The following is a 14,198-nucleotide window of genomic DNA, read 5'->3' on the forward strand; positions in this document are numbered from 1 at the left end:
GTAACTATATCCTAAACTATCTCTAATATTTTTCCCTTAATATTTTTCCACCACCCTGACTGAACTACCACAGTTTCAGTGCTAAAATATGTACCAGTCTTTCTTCAGCAGATATTTGAGAACCAAAACTTTTATACATCTGTGCAATGTTAGTTTCTTTTAAGAAACTTTACCAAGAACCTTGAATTCAGTATCCTAATTTATAAATCTGATTTTTTTTTTTTTAACTTTTAAGTATGGGGTACATGTGCAGGTTTGTTAAATGGTAAACTTGTGTCATGGGAGTTTGTTGTACAGATCATTTTGCACCCAGGCATTAAGCCTCATACCCACTAGTTATTTTTTCTGATCCTCTACCTCCTCCCATCCTCCATCCTTCACCCTCCTGCAAGCCCTCATATCTATTGTTCCCCTCTATGTGTCCATATGTTCACATAATTTATTTCCCATGTATAAGTGAGAACATGAGGTATTTGGTTTTTTGTTCCTGTGTTAGTTTGCTAAGGATAATGACCTCCAGCTCCATTCACTTCCTGCAAAAACCATGATCTTGTTCTTTTTTATGGCTGCATAATATTCCATGGTGTATATGTACCACATTTTCTTTTCTTTGTGTAGTCTACCATGATGGGCATTGTGGTTGATTTTATGTCTTTGCTGTTAATAGTGCTGCAATGAACATGTGCATGCACATACCTTTATGATAGGATAATTTGTGTTCGTTTGGGTATACAAAGGAATTGTATACCAGTAATGAGATTTTTGGGTCAAATGATAGTTCTGTGTTTAGGTTTTTTGAGGAATCTCCACACTGTTTTCCACAATCGAACTAATTTACACTTCTACCAATAGTATATAAGTGTTCTTTTTTCTCTGCAACCTCACCAGCACCTGTAATTTTTTTGACATTTTAGTAGTAGCCATTCTGATTGGTGTGAGATGGTATCTCATTGTGGGTTTGATATGCATTTTTCTAGTGATAAGCGATGTTGAGCTTTTTTTCATATGCTTATTGGCTGCACATATGTCTTCTTTTGAAAACTGTCTGCTCATGTCCTTTTCCCCCTTTTTAATGGGGTAGTTCTTTTCTTATAAACATAAATCTGATCTTTAAGTGCACATGATTGTCCATACTCATGAAAATATAAAAATCTATCCCCACTTTTTCTTTCTTCCTATTCTTTCCTCACTCCTTGTTTTACTCAGAAGCTCCTCTTTTTACTGCCTTACTCTCTTACATATATACACACACTCAGATAATATCACACCAATACCCATTGTGTACATTTTTCTAAATGTTCATATAAAATGTCCAGAATGGGCAACTCTGTAGAGTTAGAAAATTAGTTTAATGGTTGCCTAGGCCTGGGGAGATATAGGAGAATTGAGGGTGATAGCTGAGGGATGCAGGATTTCTTTTTGGTGGCAATGAAAATGTCAAAGCATTTGAGGTGATAGATGTACAGCTCTTTGAATAGACTAAAAATCATTCAATTGTATACTTTAAGTGGGTGAATTACATGGCATTTATTTCAATAAAGCTGTTGAAAAAGCTAATAGAAAGCCAGGCACAGGCCGGGCACTATGGCTCATGCCTGTAATACTGGCCTTTTGGGAGGCCAAAGTGGGAAGATCACTTGATGCCAGGAGTCAAGACTAGCCTGGCCAATATGGTGAAACCTCATCTCTTTTAAAAATACAAAAATTAGCCAGGTGTGGTGGCTCAAGCCTGTAATCCCAGCACTTTGGGAGACCGAGGTGGGTGGATCACGAGGTCAAGAGATTGAGCCATCCTGGTCAACATGGTGAAACCCCGTCTCTACTAAAAATACAGAAAAATTAGCTGGGCATGGTGGCATATGCCTGTCATCCCAGCTACTCAGGAGGCTGAGGCAGGAGAATTGCCTGAACCCAGGAGGCGGAGGTTGTACTCCAGCCTGGGTAACAAGAGCAAAACTCCATCTCAAAAAAAAAAAAAAAAAATTAGCAGGGCATGGTGGCCTATAATCACAGCTGCTTGGGAGGCTGAAGCATGACAATTGCTCAAACCTCGTAGGCAGAAGTTGCAGTGAGCCAAGACTGTGCCCCTGCATTCCAGCCTGGGTGAGAGGAAGACTCTGTCTCAAAAAAAGAAAAAAAATTAAGCCAGGCACTGTGGCACACACCTGTAGTCCTTATAGCTCATAGAAGAGAAAATGAAATAACAATAGTGTGATACAAAACAAGGCATGAAGGGTGAAATAAAGGAATAAAAAACAGATGGGATAAACAAGGGGTAGAAAGATGGTATACTTAAACCCAAGCATTTTGATATTACATTTAACTAGACTGAAGATTCTGTTTGAAAATATATATATTGAAATACAAAGGACCAAGAAATAGCAAGGTTGGCTTTGGAACTATAATAACTGAGAGTATAATATTGGTGCAAGAATAGACACACAGGTCAGTGGAACAGAATGCTGATCTGGGATAGATCTGCATGAAAAGAGTCACATGATTTACAAGAAAGACACCGCTACAATTCAGCAGGGAAAGGATGGTCTTTTTCTTTTCTTTTTTTTTTCAATAAATGGTCTTTTCAATAAATGATCTTTTCAATAAATGGTGCCAGGTCCGCTGGATATTAATATGGAAAAAAATTAACCCTAATTCCTACTGCATACCATAAAAAATTAATTTGAGATTGCCAAAGACCTAGATGTATCCCAAATAAAGCTCTGGAAGAAAATAAAGGAAAATGTCTTCATGACCTTAGTGTAGAGAAAAATATCATAGGCAGGAAAGAAATGTACCCTCTGTAATAGAAAAGACTGATAAATTTTACTTCATTAAAATTAAGAACTTCAGGCTGGGTGTGTTGGCAGAGACCTGAAATCCCAGCACTTAGGGAAGCCAAGACAGGTGGATAGCTTGAGCCCAGGAGGTCAAGACCCAGCCTGGACAACATGGCAAGACTCCATCTGCACACACAAAAATTTTTTTTTAATTAGCCAGGCATGGTGGCACATGCCTGTAGTTCCAGCTATTCAGGAGGCTGAGGTGGGAGGATAGCTTGAGCCCAGGAGGTCAAGGCTACAGTGAGGCATAATTGGGCCACTGCATTGCAGCCTGGGTGACAGAGTAAAACCCTGTCTCAAAGAAAAAAAGTTAAGAACTTCTATTTATCAAAAAAAAACAGAATAAACTGAGTGGAAAAGCAATGGACTAAGAGAAGATATAGATGTAGACATAGATGTATTTTTTTTTTTAGATGGAGTCTTGCTCTGTTGCTTAGGCTGGAGTACAGTGGCAGTCTCAGCCTCAGCTTACTGCAACATCTGCCTCCTGGGTTCAAGCAATTCTTGTGCCTCAGCCTCCTGAGTACCTGGGATTGCAGTCACAGCAGCATGGCCACTAATTTTTACAATTTCAGTAGGTATGCCATTTTGCCATGTTGGCCAGGCTGGTCTTGAACTCCTGGCCTCAAGTGATCTGCCTGCCTCGGCTTCCCAAAGTGCTGGGATTACAAGTGTGATCCACTGTGCCTGGCCTTGAGAGAAAATATCTTTAATATATGTATCTGACAAAGAATTCATACATAGACTGTGCAAGGGGACTCCAAAACTTCATAAAAATGGAGTTAAAAGATAAAACATAAACTTGATCAACATACTTCATCAGGCTCAAGACACTTTTGTAAGCGATGATACCAACCATTTAGTCCACTCCTAAAGAACTGAGGGTCCCGAGAATTTAACCATGTCAATTCAGTCTTTTTTACATTATCAACTGAAGAAAATTTGTGCCCTTTAAAGATTTTTTTGAGGCAAAAAGAAGTAAAAATGAGCTAAATCAGGACTGTAAGGTAGACATCTAATGAGCTCTCAAAATACTCACAAATTGCCCTTGTCTGATGAGAGCAATGAACAGAAGCACTGTTGTGGTGGAGAGCTCTCTGACGAAGCTTTTCAGGCATTTTTCTGCTAACTGGCTTTCTCAAAACTCCCATAATAAGCATTGCCATAATATTGGCCTTTTTCTTTCTTTTTTTGAGACAGAGTCTCATTCTGTTGCCCAGGCTGGTGTGCAGTGGAGTGATCTCAACTGACTGTAACCTCCATCTCTCGGGTTGAAGTGATTGTCCTGCCTCAGCCTCCCAAGTAGCTGGGATTACAGGTGTGCTCCATGACGCCTGGCTGATTTTTTTGTTTTTAGTAGAGATGGGGTTTTGCTGTGTTAGCCAGGCTGGTCTTGAACTCCTGATCTCAGGTGATCTGTCCACCTTGGCCTCCCAAAGTGCTGGGATTACAGGTGTGAGCCAACGCACTGCATCGCAATATTGTCATTCTTTATGTTTAAAAGAATGTTTCCTTTTTCTTAAAAGAACTTGTTTCTTTCAGCGAGTCAATAAGCAAAGTGCCTTGAGCATCCTGCAAAAATGTTGCGATCAGCTTTGCTCTTTTTTCTTTTTTTTTTTTTTTTTTTTTTTTTTGACAGGGTTTTGCTCTGTCACCTAGGCTGGAGTGCAGTGGCATGATCACAGCTCATGGAAGCCTCAATCTCCTGGGCTCAAGTGATCCTCTTACCTCGGCCACCCAAGTAGCTGAGACTATAGGCACACACCACCATGCCTGGCTAATTTTTACCTTTTTTTTTTTATAGAGACAAGGTTTCACTATTTCGTCAGGCTTGTCTGGAATTCCTAAAAAGTGATCCTTCTGCCTTGGCCTCCCAAAGTGCTAGGATTACAGGCATGAGCCACTGTACTCGGCCTTCCTTTGCTCTTGATCCATCTACTTTTGTTTTGACTGGACCACTTTCACCTCTTGGTAGCCATTGCTTTGATTGTGCTTTGTCTTCAGGATTTTACTGCTAAACCATGTTTTATCTCCTGTGACAATTCTTCGGAGAAATGCTTTAGGATCTTGATCTTACTTGTTTAAAATTTCCGTTGAAAGCTCTGCTCTTGTCTGCAGCTGATCTGCGCACAATGGTTCTGGCACCCATCCAGTGAAAAGTTTGCTCAGTTTTAATTTTTCAGTCAGAATTGTGTAAGCTGAAGCAATTGAGATGTCTATAGTATTGGCTATTGTTTCTACTGTTAACTGTCAGTCCTCTTCCATTAGGGCATGAAGAAGATTACATTTTTTCCTTGCAAATTGATGTGAATGGTGTGTTGTTGCAGGCTTCATCTTCAATATCACCTCATCCCTCCTAAAATGGGTTATACATTTGTAAACTGCTAATTTCTTTGAAGCATTGTCCCATCAACTTTTTGTAAAACATCAATAATTTCACCATTCTTCCATCAAAGCTTCACGATAAATTTGATGTTATGTTACTGCTTCAGTTTTAACTGAATTCATGTTGCTCTGATAAGGGCTCTTTTCAAATTGATGTCTTATCCTTCTTAGTGCTTCAAATTAGATTCTGTTCAGATGTATTATATTAAGTTAATATGAGTTTATTTTGGTGTAAAAAAAAGAAATCCATGCATAGTTTTTTTTCATAATACACATTTTCCATGAACTTTTCAAAGGTTCCTCCTTTAAGAAACTCCTTTTTAATGATAAAAAGACAACTCAATATTCTTAAATGAATGGAAATGTGTACCTCAAAGAAAGAGAATATCCATATGGCTACTAAGTGTAAAAGCTTTTCATGATGCTTAGGTATCAAGAAACCAAATATAAGCCATAATGAAATGCTGCTATACCTCCACCAGAATGTCAACACCAAGTTTTGGTGAGGATGTGGAGCAAATGGAACTTTCATACATTGCTCATGGGAATGCAAATTTGTACAGCCACTTTGAATAACTTTTTGGCAGTATCTGCAAAGCCAAATGTATGCACACTTGTTGAACCAGCAGTTCCATTCTTGAGTATATACACTACAGAAGTGAGTGCTTATATCCACCAAAGGACATGGATGAATGTGTTCATAGCAATTACAGTAATGGCCCTAACCTGATAAAAATTCAAATGTTCATCATGAGTCGAATGAATAAATAAATTATGAATGAGTGATAGAGTGACATAATACTGATACAGAAATAAAAATGAACAAACCACATTCAACAACATAGGTGAATCTCGCATACAAAATATTGAAAGAAGCCAGACATAAAAGTAATATATTGTATGATTTAATTTGTATGTAGTTCAAAAACAAACAAAACTAATCTGTGGGAAAGTTCAGAATAGTCATCATCTTTAATAAAGTATTGATGGACTGACATGAGGAAGCTTTCTGGAACACTGGAAATGTGTGCATCTTTAGTTGATGCTTATGTAAAAATTTATTAAGCTGTACATGTAAGATTTGTTCACCTTACTGCATATAAGTTATCTCAAGAATAAATAAATGGGTTTGTTGAGCGTTAGTACACAGAATGATGGTGAAGAAAATAAGCTTGATATTTGATTTTATAGGTATCAATAAGAATTCTTGGGTGGAACATGTATATGGAAGATAGAATTTAAGTAAAACTTTGCCTTAAAAATATGTAATATGCTGAGTGTGGTGGCTCACACCTGTAATCCCAGCACTTTGGGAGGTTGAGGCAGGCAGATTGCTTGAGCTCAGAAGTTTGAAACCAGCCTGGGCAACATGGCAAAACCCGTTCTCCACTAAAAATACAATGATATTTGTATTTTTATATTATGGAAGCATCTTTTAAAAAGTAATTAATTAATTTAAAAAATTTTTGAAAGCAAGGTCTTGCTGTGTTGCCCAGGTTGGTCTTGAACTCTTGGGCTCAAGTGATTCTCTCAGCTACTTAGGAGGCCGACATGGGAGGATTGCTTGAGCCCAGGAGGTTGAGCCTGCAGTGAGCCATGATTGTGGTACTCCAGCCTGATCAACAGAGTGAGACTCTGTCTCAAAAAAAAAAAAAAAAAAGTAATATAACGTAAATAATAATAGTAGTGCAGTAGTCAAAGTGCCTATTTCCAGAAAAAACAAATAGAAAACAAAAGTGAAGAGCATTTGGGCTATTTGCATTTCCTAAATAAATTATGTCATGGAGAATATTGACAGCATAAAAGATGTATACATGTTTTCTGGGAAGAAAATATCATGTTTTTATATTTCAGTGTCTAGTCAGAACAATATAAATAACTCTAGGTATTTCCTAAACTATGGTGTGCAGAATGCTGTAGTCATACAAGATGTTGATATGTTTTCTGGGGGGAAAATACCATGTTTGTATATTTACTTTTCCAGGTTCTTCATCTGATTGGCAAGATATTCTGATGGTTTCTATGGAATCCAGACACATCTTTCTTCTGGATCTATTTTCTCTATCCCTACATAGTCGTTCCTGTACCACACAACCAAAACCCTTCTCTGCCAGGACAGTAAGCATATCATACCAGAGAGGGCTTCCACCTGGCCACACCCTACAACAGTAATCTACAAAAACATCTTCATCTGATCCTGTTGAGTAAGCACCTTAGAATATCACACTGAAGCAGACAAATCATTTGGCTACCTAAAGTTCAACATCATTCCAAAGTGCCACCAAATCAAAATGACTTCCCCTATCTTCTTCTTTCTTCTCTTTCTTCTCCTTCTTCTCCTCCTTCTTCTTCATTCTTTCTTCTTCTCCTCCTCCTTTCTCCTTTCTTCTTCTTCTTCTCCATCTCCTCCTTCTCCTTTTCTTCCTTCTTTTTCTTTTTCTTCTTCCTTCTCCTTTCTTCCTTCTCCTCTCTCTTTTTTTCTTTCTCTTCTCTTGTTCTTCTCCTTCTTGTTCTTCTTGCTCTTATTTCTTCTTCTTTCTTCCTCCTGCTCCTTCTTGTTCTTTTTCCTCCCTCCCTCCCTTCCTCCCTCCATTCCTCCCTTTGTTCCTTTCTTCCTTCCTTCCTTCCTTCTTTCCTTCCATCCTTCCTTCTGTTCTTTCTCCCTTCCTTTCTTCTTTTTAGAAATGTAGTCTTGCTATGTTGCCTGGGCTGGACTCAAACTCTAGGCTCAAGTGATTCTCCCACTCCAGCCTGCCAAGGCTGTACTCCAACAATAGCTTTTCGTTTGTTCCTAGTGGACCATCATGTACAGCTACTTTTACTTAAGGCCTATGAGGAAAACTCAAAAAATATAATGGTTCGTGTTTATAAATGTTTTCGTGTATTCAGTCCTGGCTGGGCCAAATAATCAGAGTTCTGATTATTTGGCCCAGCCAGGACTGAATACACGAAAACATTTATATGCTGAGGGAGAGACTGAATATGCTCAGTGCCTCTTAGTTAATGTGAATTTCTCTGGAACACATTCAGGCAATGCTTATTTTCTTATAATACTACCCCCATTTTCCCCCCTTTTTTCCATTGTATATGTTGTTTTGAATTGGATTTCATAGAACATAGGATTTTTGTCTTCTTTTCAAACTGTTCTATTAATTTTCTCTTTTCTCATTCCTAACTAAGAGGCCTGACCCAGGTGAAACGTGTAAACCTTCCACATGGAATTCCTAGCAAAGAGGCTGGGGGGTTTGGGGCAGGGCCTGGGAAGTGACTGACTTACACAAACCTGCCGTGTCTTGTTCTCTGCTGGAGATCCTTACTTCTCCATCTTGTGAATATCCACAGGTCCCCCCACACCCTAATCTTGTCCTCTTACTGTTGACTCAGTCCTCATGGAAATGTAGGTACCCTTCCTTCTGCTCATGATGTTCCAAGGAAGGAGATGAGGGGGCTGAGTAGGGAAGAAGAGAACGCCCAGCTCCTGTCTGCTCAGACCCAGGCTGACCTCTGCGCTGGGGCTCAGGCCGGGACTCCTATTTTACCATAAAGGCCCTGTGACAGGTGGTGGTTGGATTTTGGTGTTAAATCAGCTGTGTTGTAGACTGACTGGGATTTTCTGCACTAGCTTTTAATCTAATTATCACTTGGTTACATTGATTGTTTCAGCTCTTTCATAAGCAGTTTGAGGAACCACTTCTCCAACTAAATCTTGGGTCTAAGTATGAAACAGATGAAAGTGAAATTGCTCTGCCCACTGCTGCACATCCACTCACTTCTATCTCTGCTCTCAGAAGCAACTTAGGGTGTGATTCCTAGCAGCTCACTTTGAAAACTGCTCATTAAGAGAACTGTTTACTTTCGGAGGACATCCTAGTCTTAAAATTCAGTTTACCTATATATAATAAATTGTTTAAAGTTGCTGGGATTGGTGTGTGTATATGAGCCATATATGAAGCCAGAATGGACAGATGTTTACCTGATGTGATTTGATGGGGTATTGAGAAATTCCATGATGACAATCCATACTCCCATTCATTCCTGAAATTCCATAGTCAGTAATGCATTTATTTCACTGTTAAGCACCTGCCTTTTCTGAAGCTCCTTTTTAAAAATAAAAATGTCCTCATGAAGGATATTCACTAAGTTGTTGTAACCTTGAAGCAGATCCTTTTGCTTCTCTACTTGATTAAACATACAGGGTTACAGAATCCTCAAAAGGACAGTTAGAAGGAAAGAAACAGCCACATCCATATATCATAATTTTGTGTAGGACTGGCCCTGACTATGTATGCATTTGTAAAACGTGTGGGAATATCGCTTGTATTTAACTTGGAGACACCTTGGTTTCTCCTTTGGATGCAGGTAGTTCTGAGGTATATGAAGAAAGAACATCTCAAAAGGAATTTTACTGCTCTTATATATTATTTTAATACCAAAATATATTTTATTACCATATCATGGTGAGGATATATGTGCCCCCATATACTAATAGGGATTTTTCTCCTAAGTATGAGTTATTTAAAAGAGATAAGATAATCAGAAATGCAAGTCAGAAATGGTATATGTATTTCTAAATATTGTCTACAACTTGTTACTGTTGGACAACAAAATAATAACTTGTGGGCATTTCTTATTTTTTTTATCTTAACAAAATATTGCAAAACCATGGATCATTCATTTACTCAACAAACATTCATAACACCTACCATGTGCTACCACTACTTTGTGCTATAAAAATTAATGAAGGTAGTTTCAGCATAAAAATCAGTCATCAGGGAGTCTTTGAGGTTGTCCAATTAACTGAGGAAGGAAGGGAGAGAAGGGTAGAGTGCTGGATGGGGAGAAGGAAGAAGGAGGATAGGGGAGAAGGAAGAAGGAGGATAGGTAAGAAAGGATGGATGGAAGGAAGTCCTTAACACAAGTTTTGTTGTTTTTAATTACACTCATGTTATCTAGTTTGATGTTCTTTGTTTACATAATAATTAGCCATTTGCCACTTTTGTTTTTTCTGGTGTGCTATAATTTCAAATCAGTTTTAACTTGTTATTTTTGTATTTGTTTCTTTTCAGTATCAAAGAGCTTGTGTGGATTAGTTGCTAAGTACAAACAAGATTTGAAGACCTGAAAACAAATAAATCAGCTTTTTAAAATGTAAGTGAATTCACTTCTGGCCATGATTTATTTCAGTCTTCTCTAAAGTCTGCAGTTACCTCTCAGTCTGTGTGAATTTTTTTCCAGCAGTAAAGTTACTTGACTCTAGCGAGTCTACTCATTAAGTTTAAGAGTGTTTGTATCCACTCCCCCATTTAAAACTTGTACATGCTAAGAGTATTATGACTAACACAGGTGGCTGTAGGATTAACACGTGGTGTGGCAGGCGATGAGCCAGTCTTCATTTGGCACTGAGAAGGAAAACACAGACCTGGTAGCACATGAAATAAAAAGCACAGCCCTCTTCTCAAGTCCTTCATCACTCTTCACCTCACAGACCATTTTTACCACCTTATCTACACCAGTGAGAATTGCTGGTTGACCCATTAATGACCCAGTAGGCTTAGAATATGAGGTGGTGGTTTCTCACAAACGTATTTACCCACTTTCTCCCTGTTTCTCTTGTTCAGTAAATATATCACTATTTATTGAGCTTCCAAGTGACAAGCATTTGATTAATTCAACTCCATATTCATTCTACAAATAGTTTTTCTGAATGCTTGCTGTGAACCAGGCACAGCTCTGGCACTGCTTATTACCTTGTCCTCGTGGCACCCGTGCAGGGTAAGAGTTAACACTTCGGTGATCTAGATGAGGATATGAGAGAGGTAAGGAGTGTGCTGATGGTCACCTAGCCAGTGAGTGTGAATGCAGAGCTGTCTGACTTTCTCTGATTTGCCTGGATGCTCATCCTGGCATGGATGTCAATAAGACATTGGAACCTCCTGGATTGTGTTCATAATAGGAATGTGATTCTCATCCTTCTAAACCTTGGCTAGAGTCACAAAAAGCAAGGAAGTTAGGGAAACATCCTTTCACACAGCTTTGATACCTTTGTGGGGAGCTAATGTGATGTCTGGTTCCATTCCTTTCATGAATTTCCTCTGTGTCCATGAACTAGCTAAGCTTGGTTTTTAATTTTTTTTAAGTGAGTACTAACAAAAAATATTTTTTCTATTTGCCTCACCTTTTCTACTTGCCTCACCTTAGACTGAAACTCAGAGGGAGGATGAAAGGAAACATTTGTCCATGTGTCCTTCGCATGTCCCTCCCCAGGGTGAGTCAGTAAAGAGACTCTTGGTTGTCTGAACTGGTTTACTTAGTTCAAAAAGAGAGTGGAGCTGAGATTCTAGGGTTATTTTACACAAAGGAAATTTGTAATATTATACATTATACTCTTTTTTTGTTTGTTTTTTAAGAGACAGGGTCTCGGTTTGTTGCCCAGGCTGGAGTACAATGGTGCGATCCTTGCTCACTGCAGCCTTGAGCTCCTGGGTTCAAGGGATCCTCCCATCTCAGTCTACTGAGTAGCTGGGACTACAGATGTGTACCAGCTTAAATTTTTTTGTAGAGACAGTCTTGTTTTATTGCCAAGGCTTGTCTTGAACTCCTGGCTTCAAGTGATCTTCCCACTTTGGCCTCCCAAACAGCTGATATTACAAGTGTGGGCCACTGCTCCTGGCTCTACTTTTAGTCTTAGGTGTTCTGGCAACTGGCAAATATATGAAATTTCATTTGCCTGAGAGTGCAGGCAACACCCTATTCTCTCCTCTGTGTCAGTGATCCTTGGGTTCATGGATGATAGTGGTGAAAGCTGATTATACCACTTCTGAGGCTGAATGCACTCAGACACAAGAAAGAGGTGGGAGCCCCTTGTCCAGTTTCATCTCTGTCTTCTCTTCATTAGGCCAAGGAAGGCCATGGGACTATACTGTTACTTATTCACTCAGGCCTGCCTATATCATTCCTCCACCCTGTAGTGTAGTGGTTTGTAATTCGGCAATTTGTAGTCACTGAGATAATGTCATCCCCAGAGAAAAGCATCTACTATGGCTTTATCCTTTACACCCTTTTCTCTGTACCCGTTTTGTAGTCTTTATCACTTTCATTATTATGTGGGAATTGAGGCTTTCTATCTCCTGACTATCTTTTGTGAACTAAGTAATATTTTAGGTAATTTGTACTAAAAATTCTAGAAATATTGCTTGGGGATGGCAGTCTTATTTGGAATTGTGTCAGATTTGGTTTGTCTTGTGCTTAATTGGTTCATGAGAAACAATATGTAAATGATCTTGTTTTTATGTAACTCATAAAATGTTTTCCTTTCCATTTTTTTTTTGTTGTTGTTGTTATTGTTAGTCCTCTCTCCTTTTTCTACCAAATATCTAGGCTCACTTTTACCATCAGATAGAGATTTAGTTGGGCTTTTAGAACTTTCTCTTCAAGCAGATGCTGTGTGTGTGTGTGTGTGTTTGTGTGTGTGTGAAGATTGTGGGCTGTTAGAAGCTATTTGCTCATCTTGTCAAATCCATAGCAGTCTTTTCATTCTCAGTTGCTTTGCTTTCTCCTCACCTCTTGGGAAATTGGCAGCCAGTGGCTTTGATTTTTTATTTTCCTTTATGAGACAGATACGCTAGCGTGTAACTGTAGACAGAGGAACAGCTTGAACATTTAGCAAATGATCAAATAATTGGCATGTGTATGTATGTGTGCATATATGCTGGCTCTATAACTGAGCAAGTGGTGTTTTTTCTCTCAAGTTTCCATGCATTATACATTTAATTAGGAGGCCTAAGTATCTATGATGGCTTTTAGATATGTAGCCTCAACAGTTTTTTTAAGAAGGGGGAAGAGGTTCCAAGACAATTTTCACTCTTATTTAGTGGATGCGTGGTTTAATGTTACGATATTTGGGGGAAACCTGGGTTCTGACTCCGTCGCTTCAGTGAGCCATAGTTTCCCATTGCTTCAGGAGTAGAGAAGTGGGGAAAGGGATTTCAATAGTTCTTAAATCTATTATTTAGCAGTAGCTCGAGGCTGTGTGCATCGTAATTGAAGAAATGAGATAGAGTCCCCTGGGTGTGCTCTGCATTCCTTCCATTCCATGGTGCTGTTCTAGTCTCCTGGTCAAATCACAGCCCAGAGCTGCTTCAGCCAAGAGGAGACTTAAATTAGGGATGTGCAACCTTTAGCCATGGTAGCAGGATCCATTTAGTTTCTAGGCAGATGACAGCCTGTGCTATCTCTGCAGAAATTATGGCAGCTTTCAGATTGAAATAGCCCTGAGAGTTTCTTGTGACTATTACCTTGAGCTGAGGTGTAATCCCTTACCAGTGGTAGAACCTTAACTACAATACAACAGTTAATTGTATTCTGTGTTTTCATTTGTGGTTCAGAACACAAATTGTTATTGTTCCATCAGTTTTCTCATTTGTTGTTTGTTTTTTTTTACCTAATCCTTTACCATCGTAGTAGTAGTTATATGCTTGCCTTGACATAGTTAGGCTATTTGGTACTGCGATATTAAGATATTTTAGAGGAAAAGGTCTTCAGCTGTCTTTCTGGACTATTCTGGACATTTTATACTCTTTTTGGACCTATCTTTTCTTTTCTTTTTTTAAAATTTTACTTTAACTTCTGGGATACATTTGCAGAACATGCAGAGTTGTTACACAGGTATATATGTGCCATGGTTTACTGCACCTATCGACCCATCTTCTAGGTTTTCAGCTCTGCATGCATTAGGTATTTGTTCTAATGCCCTCCCTTTCCTTTCCCCTAGCCACCCAACAAGCCCAAGTCTTTGATGTTCATCTCCACCTGGTCATGTGTTTTCATTGTTCAAATCCCACTTACGAGGGAGAACATGTATTTGGTTTTCTTTTTCTATGTTAGTTTGCTGAGGATGATGGTTTCCAGCTTCATCCATGTTCCTGCAAAGGACATGAACTCATCCTTTTTTATGGCTGCATAGTATTCCACAGT

The 14,198-nt window shown here is 38.9% G+C and overlaps 1 protein-coding gene across 4 annotated transcripts in view; it reads left to right on the forward strand.

The window, feature by feature from the left end:
* The window catches only part of STK38L (serine/threonine kinase 38 like), a 193,606-nt gene that overhangs the window by 16,654 nt on the left and 162,754 nt on the right, over positions 1-14,198 (forward strand). For all 4 annotated transcript variants that reach the window (XM_074402955.1, XM_074402953.1, XM_039472310.2 and 1 more), the window contains one exon: positions 10,292-10,373. The gene's annotated coding sequence lies outside the window, so the exon portion shown is untranslated. The remainder of the gene's footprint in view (positions 1-10,291; positions 10,374-14,198) is intronic.

Source organism: Saimiri boliviensis, chromosome 7 (assembly GCF_048565385.1).
Source record: "Saimiri boliviensis isolate mSaiBol1 chromosome 7, mSaiBol1.pri, whole genome shotgun sequence".
NCBI classification, from domain to species: domain Eukaryota; kingdom Metazoa; phylum Chordata; class Mammalia; order Primates; family Cebidae; genus Saimiri; species Saimiri boliviensis.